The following is a 10,988-nucleotide window of genomic DNA, read 5'->3' as shown; positions in this document are numbered from 1 at the left end:
GTCTCCTCGAGTCATTCAATTCCACTTGTTCAATTCTGATTTTCAGTGAAGTATTCTCTTCACTCACTTTTTTAAAATCTTTCTCTAATTGTCCAATTGAGTTCTTTTGTTCTGTGGAATTTTTTTCCATTTCGCCAATTTTGTTTTTTAGAGAGCTGTTTTCTGTTTCCAGTTCACTAATCCTATTTTTCAAGGATTTTACTTCTTTATCCACTCTCTCTTTAACTTTCTCCAGACTCTTTTCCCATTTTTCTTCTAGCTCCCTTGTGAGGGCCTTTTTAATCACTTCTATGAGGTTCATCTGTGCTGAGGAACAGCCGATCTCCTCCTTTGGGGAATCACCTGGGGACTGCCTGTTTTTAGTCTCCTCAGGATTTAGAGTCTGCTCTCTATCTGTATAGAAGCTGTCAAGGGTTAAAGTCCTCTTCAGCTTCTTGCTCATTCTGTCTATTAATCAGAGATAAACTACCAAAGAAAAACAGAAAAAAACTGTAGTCTTTCTTTGGGGGAGGGGCTGGGTGTGTTATCGAGCTTCCTCTACAGACTGCAGGTGGCAGCAGTGAGGCACTAGCAGGACTGTGCTGCGCCTGCGCTCTGAGATCCCAGAGCGTGCTGAGTCACTGAGGGGGGGGAAGGGGGGGGGGGCCAGGTCCTGAGAGACTTCAGCTGTTTGCGGTTGTATTCTTCAGCCCCGGTGTTTTTAGCTTTTCTGCTGGGCTGTTGACTTGCTGCGGAGGAAATTATCCAAACCTGTAGCGAAGCTCTCCCCGATATAATAACTAATGTATAAAATAAACATGTATCCAACTGGTACCTTTTTTATAGGCAATAAAATTATATTAGATTGTTCCTTTTTAAAAAAATGCTTATGAATTATAGCTACGTGGAAACTTTTAAAAGCACATAGCAATATCTCTAAAACTTGAGGGAGTGCAGAATATGTCAAGTGATTAAAGGTATATTTGTCTCAGAGAAGTATGAATTAAGGAGCCTGAATTTCTATAGTAATCGCTAGTGAGATGAAATTGTTCTTGAAATTAACTTGTCCATTTTTTCATCTTACTTCCCTTTGGGTTCTTTAATTGAGCAATAAAACAAATAAAATCCAAAATATTGTTTTCAGGTCAAATATTTATGGCATGACTGTCAAACATAAATGATTTTATTTTAATAGTTTTAGTTTAAGAAAGATAATACCAGTTGTTTTCCATAACTTAAAATTGGCAAGTTATCAGGGTTCCATAACACTAAATGCCAGGATCACATGGGTTCTGAGACTATTATGTTTTAAAGAATAGGGAAAAGCTCAAACATTGTTAAGAATTCTGCTTTTATCAATTTTGTGACAGTCAGCACTGCCTCATAGCCTTAGTATAGTGTGTATTTATAGCCTGAGATAGCCTAGAGGAAACTCCAGTATAAAGACTTTTGTAAATGCATACACAGAACAGAAAGTAGTCTCCTAAGTATCTTGATTTCCCAGACTTACATTGCTTTATAGTAATGGAGTCTCACATGTTTCTTTTGCTTTCCCTCTCATAAGGAGAGTATATTGCTTTACAGTGAGAACTAGTTTAAAAACCTCATCCAGAGGGACCTGAATTCTGCCTGCTTTTATAGTCTATTAATAGATTTTATCAGAATTTGAGAGAGACTGATGCTATTTGAGTAACTGTTACCTTTTGGGTTAAAGTTAAAGTTTACTTTCTTATTTAGTAACACAGAACATGTTTTATTGATGACATAGTATCTTGGCTTTCTCTCTAAAGGAAATAAGTTAATTGTGATATATAAGGGAAATATATGTAGAAAGTTGTATTATAGCAGAGGATCTTCAGGCATATTCCTGATGCTATATGATATAAATAGCCAATACTGCCATCACTTTTACACTTCAAAAAAAGGAAATAGAAACTGTATGCCATTACACATTGGCTGAACTAAATGGAAATTTTACTAATCAATTTTGTGAAAAAGAAAGTGATAAAACCAAAGCTATTGTTAAAAATTCTTTTTAACTTCTTTATGTGGAATTCATTAAAATTATTATAATTATTCATTAAAATTATTATAATTATTAAATAAAAAAAATAAAATTACTTCTCAATTACATACTAAATATAATAAGTAGAATTCAGAGAAATATGAGTAAACTAGTTTAGACACTGAAGTGTTTGGAAAGACTCTGGAAAGGTACAAAATTCATCATCATAAAATTCTCACATATGACCAATGTTATCATTCAGAGCATTGACAGTGCTCTGTCAATTTTTGAATTAATGATATCTAGCAATTTATTCTTCATAAATTATGCACCTATCAACTATTGCTCTACCATTTTTCCCATTTGTGCTCATCAATTTACATGGTAAGCTGAAACTGTTACCAAAACAAGAAACAAACCCTAAAGTGTGTCATCCAAAGAAAAATCACATAGTATGTCTAATTTCGGATTTCTTTACTACTTGTAATGGCTTATCAGACATTCACTTAAATTAATATAATCAGTGATAGAGAGCTGTGAATTAATGAACAGAAAACTGCTGTCAGAACCAAGTTACACATCTCTATCACATATTGGCTATGGGACAATGGACGAGTCTCTTAATTTTTCAGTTTAACCCATTCTCTAAAACTACAAATTGCAAAGAAAATGCCTATATTACTGAGAGAGTTCCTCCTCTTGGAGCTCCTTTACTAATCTTATACAGTCCTTTCCCCCTATTTCTAATTAATGTTAAAAGCAACTGACAGGAACTTTATGGAAATCATTAAGATGGGTTCTTTTTTTCTTTCAGATTGTTTTGCCTCCTCATCTGGAATGAATCAGAGAAAAATGAGCTGAGAACATCCATGAGTTATGTGAATAAAATTGAACTTGGCTGGCAATATGGACCAGTACATTATTTTGAAACTGATTTTTAAAGTTCTCTTAATTCACGTTTCTGGAAAACAGAACTCACTATTACTCATTCTTCCGTTTAGTAATTTCTATCCATAAGTAATTAAATATAAAATACAAAACACCATTTTTAAACAATTATTTCCTTCAATAGAGGAAATGACAGTATTGGTAAGATGGTTGAGGGATTAGTTGCTTTTCTAATTTTAAATTGAATTATTTGGAGAAAAATGTGTTTAAAATATAATTTAGAAATAGGAACCATGAGTTTTGTTTTCTTACTGAACTATTTATGATGTCTTATGGGATTGAAATTTTTATATTTTCTAAATTAATTCTGTATCACTTTTTGCAATTCATTTGGCTTTGTTACTTATTTTATTAATAGCCTGAGCACTTGATCTCTTTTTGTCATTAGTACAGCCATTCTGCTTAGAAGACAAAAGGCAGTTTTTAATGTTTTAGTTCCTACACATCAGAGATTAAGTAAGAAATAAGAAGTAAATGTTTTTCTATTTTTTTATATTCTGAATTTATTCTGTCATAAACGTATCTTAATTCTTGTACATTCATATCCTACATATAATTTAGTCAACTTATCTTATTTATCAGAATAACAATTATAATATAATCATTAATTTGTTAGTGCTATTTCAAGATTCCAGAATACTTAAAAAGTGCCAAACAAATTTATACATCCTGGGAAAGTAATTAGGAGAATAAATTATTACTTTATTTCTCAGATGAGTAAACTGAGTCACAGAGCAAGCAAGCTACTTATCTTGGATCATATGCTAAGCAAATATAACTCAGCTGTTTTGATTCAAAATATCTCAAAGTGAAATTTTATCATTCTCCCTAAACACTCCCCTTCCCAATTATCGTCATTGGTAGTACCATTCTTCTAGTCCCCCAGGTTTGCCACAAAGGCATCATCTGCACCTTCTCATTATCTCTCCCTTTCTCTCCTCTAATGAATCTTTGCCAAGGTCTATCGATTTCACATGTTCAGCATCTCTCAAACTTGACACTGCCACCATCTGATGCACGATCCTATCCCTTCACATTTCTGCTATTACAAGTGTCTACTGGTAGATCTGCCTGCTCTTATTATTCTATTTTATCCTCCAGATTTAAAAGTGATTGTCCTTAAATGTAAGTCTGAACTCATCACTCTTCCTTCTACTCAGACTGCCTTCCTGTTACCTCTGGGACCAAATACAAATCCTTTGATATTCTGAGTCCTTGATGACCTATCCTCCCAACTTACACATTAATATACTCTTTGATCCAGTGTTACTGACCTCTTTGCTGTTCCACAAATAAGACATATCATCTCAACACCAGGTAATTTTTTTTTTGGCTGTTCTACCTGCCTAGGATGCTCTCCTTCCCCTGCCTTTTTTGAGTACCAACTAAAATCACAGCTTTTATTGGAAGGCTTCCCCAATATCTGTTACTCTTAGAAGCTTGCTCCATTAATTGTTTCCTATTTATCCTGAATATAGTTTAAATGTATGTTTGTTTGCTTGTTATTTCTCTCCTTGCATTAGATTGTGAGCTCCTTGAGGGGAGATTATATCACTTATATCTCTAGTATTTAGTATAGTATTTCTGCTTGTCACATAATAGATGTTTAATCCTTATTGACTATGAGAAAACGAGAAAAATACTATTTTGGTATTTATGAATATTTTATTGCTGCCTTGACCTCTCTCAGCCTTGTACCTAGAAGTGGTATTTTTGAATTAAGGAAAATGTACCTTTTTTTTTTTTTTTTGGCATGACTCCAAATTATTTTACAAATTTAACTGAATTAATTGTAAATTAATTGTAAAAACAAATTTTACAAAATGAACCTATTTGTGGCTCTAAGAAGAGTGCATCAGTGTACTTATCTTTCTACAGGTCTTCTGTAATATAGATTATTACATTACTGTCAATAGTACTGCCATCCTTCTAGTCCCCCATGCTTGCTTCATAGGCATCATTTAAGCATGATTTAGGAATAAAGAATAGGAGAGGCCACAGATATATAAATTCCATGGAAGCCTCATGCCTTTATATAAGGAACATCCTCCTTATTAAAATAATTGGCACATGCTGGGCACAACCACCACCAAGGAACACTGAAAAACTCTAAAATTGGTTATATCTTATTAAATCAGGAAAGAATTATTGTTGAAGTTGGAATTATTCCAGTTATGTAGATATAGTCAGAGCATCAACTTGCTAAGATTAAGATCTTAATGGTAAGAAGAAAGAATGATAAAAGAGTTTATGATAAATTAAAACAACTTGATTCTGAACTCTTTAAACAGATAATTGGTCTTCAAATGTGGTAAAGGAAGAAAAATAATAAAAAAGCAACACACATAGTAATTTTATTAAAAAGCTTAATCAATATAAATTAATTGGCACATCAAGAAAACCCAAGAGTTCTAGAAAGTGCCATATTTAGCATACATTTGACTGACTTGTCAGATAGTGAGATGATGCCTACAGCAGATACAAAGTGGAGTCATTTTACTTCACATCACATTGACAGAGAAGACAGAAAAGGAAAATGTGACAATGGGCACATGAATTTATTATCATTTTGGACTATTCTTACCATTCTGAAGAACAACTTGGGGCTATACCCAAATGTCTGTAAAACTATATTTACCATTTGACCCAGAAATACCATTACTAGTTCTGTATAGAGATCAAAGAAGGGCTTATGTGCACCAAAAACAAAACAAAAAAAAACCCCATTTCTATCAGTTAGTTTTGTCATAGCAAGAATGGGAAGGAAAGCCTATCAGGCTATGACAAAATAAGTTGTAGTATATGAAGCAATACTTTGACTAAATGGAAACTGAAGCCCAAAAGTCTGATAAGCTTGTTTAAAAAGGGGGGAGTATAAATAAATTTGGATTCCTACCACAAGTAGTAAGTAGATGTTACCCATTATCTTCCTATACTAAAACATATTGTAGATCTGGATTGGTGGTAGTTTTTACACCAACATTGTTTTTGGAATAACCTAATTATTTTTTCTTTAAAGTTTATATATTTTCTTTAAATATTGCTTTAAAATAGTGAGGAAACTTATACTAACTAGCTGCTCTTTTTCAGGTCAGAGATGAAAACAAGAGACAACACTCCTGTTTGGTAGAATTCTCTAAGCTTCGAGAACAGGAATACAATTACAATTTACAGATGTCCCTTGAGACACTAAAGTAAGTTTGCTGCATGTTTTATCCTATACCTGCATTGTAAGAGGAAAAAGTATAAACATAATTGGCCTTTTTTGATAGTTTATTGCTAATGCAGGTTTCACATGATCCATAACACAATGGATGGACAATGTATATAAGTTTATACTCATTTATAAAATTGGATATTTTTCTAATAATCTTTTTTTTAACATTCCTGGTAATATTATGTTAATGTTTCTTCTAATATATTATTTGATTTATAAGTATGTTGTCAGAAAGCACTTTTTAAACTACATGTTTTATATGAGTTGCTTATATTATTAAAATATGTTTATATTTACATGTTAAATAATAATATAAATAGATAGATAATATAAAATAATATATTTTAATATAATTTATTTTCATATTAGTTTCATTTATATCATCCTCTTCTACCTAGGGATCTATCCCTTGTCATCATCATCATTATTATCATTACCACCAATGATTATCATTATTCTCAACAAACATTTATTAATCAGTTAATTAATATTAATTAACCAGGTACTATGTGTTAAGTGCAAAGGATGCAAAGAAAAGCAAAAACTTGGTCCCAACTCTCTGGGGATTCATTTTCTCATGGAGGAGACAGTGTGTAAAATGTTATTTATATATAAATATTGTTTTTATCGAAAGAGGGGAAAAAAAGAAAGAGGGCGGGGAAGAATAGTTTAGCAAAACTAACATATCAGCCTTAATTCACAAAATATGCAATATTCTACACTTATTGTTCCCCATTTCTGTAAATAGGGGAGGAGATACATTTTTTCATCTCTTCTTTGAATATGAACTTGGAAAATATACAGAATTCTATTTCTTTTTAATTTTCTTTCTTCCCTACAGAAGTATTTCTATTTATGTTGTTATAGTTACCATATATTTTTCTTTCATAATTCTGCTATCCTCATTTTGTATTAATTCAAATGAGTAAATTTCCTTGCATTTTTTATATTGATCACTTCTTATGACACTCTAACAATTCCATGGTATTTATGTATCACAGTTTGCTTACCTAATCAGTGACATCCGTTAAGTTTCCTGACTTCTTACTACCACAAAAAGCATGGTTATGAATAGTTTGATAAGGATCTTTTTTTTCTATTTGTGGCCTCCTTATGGTAGTGGTGAGAACTCTGGATCCAAGGATATAAACCATTTTGACTCTTTCTTAGCATAGTTCCAAATTATTATCCAGAATGAATAGGCCAGTTTACACTTCTGTGTATAATATGTCAATATGCTTACCTTTCAGTAGGCTTGGATTTTTAATTTCTCATTTCTCTTAAGGATGTGAAGCTATTTGAAAGTCTAATTTTCAGAAGTCTTACAAAAATGACCTTGTAAAAATTTCCAAATTGCTTTGTGATATGGGATGACAGAATATTTGAAATTGAGAAAAAAGCAAACAATCTTGATAGATTTGTCAACATGTATATTAGGTTTATTTTTTCTTTTTCCATAACACTTTAAAGGTATGTGACCTTAAGATACAGATGGCTTACTTTATCTAGATTAATATCTTAACTTTTTTAAAGATAAGGTAAGGAAGAAGCCCAAGCTTTTTTGTTTCATTAATGTGTGAAGTCAGTTCTGTGGAGGATGGTTAATTTTAGATTGGCATTATTACCCATTTATGTTAATAAAATGTTGTTTTCACTCCTCTTTCCTGCCAAACTTTTTTAGTGCTTCTTTCTTAATTTACTCATTGTCTTGTCATTTAACTCCTTAAATTTTGCCCCCTTTTTCCAGTTCTTTTATTAAAATTGCTTTCTTCTGGGCAAAGTCTACTTAATTGGTAGATCCAATAAATTCTTTCTATTAAACTTTGTGTTGTACTTAATATTATTCAGCATCTTCTATTCTTTAGCATTCTTTCATTTTGCAGCCTCTACAAAATTATTCTTGTATCTTTTTTTCTTCTTACTTTTCAGATTACTCTTGTATTTCTGTTAAACAAATTTTCCTTTGCCAAGATTTGTCCTAAATCTGCACATTTCCTTGCCCCTTTTCTTTTTATGAATAGTTTCTTTAGTAATGTTATTAATATTCCATCAATTCAATTTTCACCACTGTGCAGATGACTCCCAAATTTTTGTTCTTCAGTGGATCAATAATCTGATTTAGGAGCCATATTTGAAATCGGTCTTCAAAAACAAGGGTCTATATGTACTTTTCTATAGTTTCTCTAATTTTTTCATAGAAGTATTTATTTATAATTTCAATAATATTTTATTTTTCCAGTTATATGTAATGATGGCTGTTAACATCCATTTTTGTAAGATTTTGGTTTCCATTTTTTTTTTTTGTTTGTTTCTCCCTCTTTTACCTCTCCCCTCCCCAAGACAGCAAACAATCTGATAGAGGTTATACATGTATAATCATTTTAAATATATTTCCATATTAGTCATATTACAAAAGAAAAATCAAAACTAAAGGGAAAAATCATGAAAAATGAGACAAATTTTTAAAAAGTGAAAATAGTATGCTTCAATCCCCCAGCCCTCCTTCTGGACCATTGCAGTAGTGGGCTGCTTGTTCTTCTTGCCACCAGGCTCTCCCCTCCATTCTATTTTCTGCCCCCTGAAGCTGCAATGAGATCTCCAAAGTGCCAAGCTGCCCATGTCAATGCCTGATTCAGGAAATCCCCGTGGTTCCTCCCTGACCAACATCAAATATTAGAATTTTCACATTGATCTCCTCCCTTCAGGATTTCAAATTTGGAGTAAGCTTTGTAATAGGTACTATTCTTAACAGGGATACATGGATACACACATAAATACATACATACATACATATATATCTATATATAATTTATAAATAAGCACACACATTAGAGGTTCAAAAACATTTTACTGATAGATGTGAATGTGATCAAAACAAGTTAGGAGACTACTTCCTTTGAGATCATCTATTCTATCTTCCTCCTCACTTTATAGATGAGAAAACATAGACCCAAGAAGGTTAATTTAATTTACCCAAGATAACAGGTAATAGGCTGTAGAGTTAGGATACAGACTCAGTTTCTCTGGTCCCAAAGCCAGTATTTTTTCCATTCTAACAATCAGAATGTTGTTCAAGTGTTTTGGTGAAAATATGTCCTAGTTGGGGTTTTCTTGGCAAAGATTCCGGAGCAGTGGTAAATATATGTGAGCTGAAGCAGGAAGTTGTTGTATGTCCTGGAGCAGCCAGCAAAGGGGGAATAGGAGGGACTTTGTGGCCAGGAAGAAGGATAGAGTGCTTGATCCTCCTCTCTCCTAGTGTGCGCCTGTTCTATAATAGGAAACACCGGCTCTTACGGGTGTGGAATAAAACAGCCTTTTAACATCATCCCTCTCTTAGTCCAAAGGTTTATTTCTTACAGCACTGCCTTCAGAAGATTTTTTTTTTTTTTAAGCTTTTTATTTACAGAGCATCTTCTCCATTTCTTGGGGCCTCAGTACATGTGGCGGGAGTGGGCAGCGTGAGTAGGATTGGAACCAGAGAAAGGTTTTAAAATAAAAAATGCAGAGAAAGAGGTGAGGGCATTGTTTTTAGTCTCGAATCTGGTTCTGTGTGGGCAGGGCTGGGCGAGTGCACAGCTGCTGCGGTGGCAGAGGTAGGGGATTGGAGGCCAGTCTCCCCAAGTTTCCTAAGTGGCAGATACAGTGACTTATGGGGGAGGGTGCAACCCTAACCTTAAATGCCGCCCTACTCTCGACTCCAACCTTAATCCTAACCTGATTCTAAGACTACCCCTAACCCAAACTGTTCCACTCTAACCCTAAATGTGGGGAAGGCAGTGATTCTGTAACTTGCAAGGAAGTCCCAGATGTTGCAGCTCAGAGACTTTTGAGAGGGGAGGAGTCACTGAACATAGGCTGGTCCAACCCGCCCCGACTTCGCTGCCCAAGTCTGCTCTGCTTGTGGGCGCTATACTTGTAGTTTAAGAACTGAAGGGTCGAGAGGGACGACGAACTTACAGCCTTCTGGGGCTTCAACTCCTCCCCAGGTGAGCGCACACAAAGCGGGGGAAGAATCAGTCAGTGTTATTTGTGCTGTGTAAGGAATACAGTCGTCTCGTTGACTTTCTAGACTCGGGAAAGCTGGCTTACTTTATTTTCTGGCTGTTTTTTTCTTATTTTCTTGTACTGAGTTACTGATGTCTGAAAACTTTCTGGAGTCTGTGGTGACAGAGAGAGAGGGCCACAAATACCCAGGGAAAATCCAAAGAGGTCTTGATACGGGTGGTTCTTGAGCCGACCCTTCCAGGAGCTTAGTGGTTTCCATGAAAGAATCATTAAAAAATGAGTTCTTGAAGATGTAACTTCTTTGTCCTAAATCATGAAGAGTAGGGAGTCTTGGGTGGGCGCACTGTGGGGGATGATGCTTAGTTTTTCCACCGTTCGGGTTCTCCTTCTGTGGATACAGACTAGAGGTCGGACTCAGGGGCTTTTATGTGATTTTAGAAACTCATTCAAAGTGGAAGATACACTGCAATCTGGGGATGAAAAGAGCAGAAATCATTTCTGTGTAAAACAAAAGACTGAAGTCAATTATTAAATGCTGTAAGATATTGTGACTGTTAAAAGTGATGATTGATAGCTAAAGAGGAACACAAGGAACTTATTTTAAAATACACCACTAATGTATGTGTGTGTGTGTGTGTGTGTGTATGTAAACAGTTTTCAAACAAATAAAAATTGGATAAATAAAACCTTGTGGTATATGACTAAAAAGTTTCAAATCTCTTTGTGAATGATGTAAGATGATACCTCACTTATTTGGGAACAGTTTCATATTTTGAGTAGGCAGGGAACGATCTTTCATTTATTAAAAACTAGGTAAATGAATGTATCAAACAC

General features: G+C 34.0%; 1 long non-coding RNA gene across 1 annotated transcript; it reads left to right on the top strand.

Moving 5' to 3' along the window:
• Positions 1 to 3,349: 3,349 nt before the first annotated feature.
• Positions 3,350 to 6,130, top strand: LOC127543313 (uncharacterized). The gene is made up of 3 exons (XR_007949200.1): positions 3,350 to 3,993; positions 4,093 to 4,249; positions 6,023 to 6,130. It is a non-coding gene; the product is annotated as an uncharacterized LOC127543313 (long non-coding RNA).
• The last annotated feature ends 4,858 nt before the right edge of the window (positions 6,131 to 10,988 follow it).

This window comes from Antechinus flavipes, unplaced genomic scaffold, assembly GCF_016432865.1.
Source record: "Antechinus flavipes isolate AdamAnt ecotype Samford, QLD, Australia unplaced genomic scaffold, AdamAnt_v2 unplaced_scaffold120, whole genome shotgun sequence".
In the NCBI taxonomy this organism is placed as follows: domain Eukaryota; kingdom Metazoa; phylum Chordata; class Mammalia; order Dasyuromorphia; family Dasyuridae; genus Antechinus; species Antechinus flavipes.
Note: the sequence above shows the minus strand (reverse complement) of the source record. Positions and strands in the feature narration are given on the sequence as shown.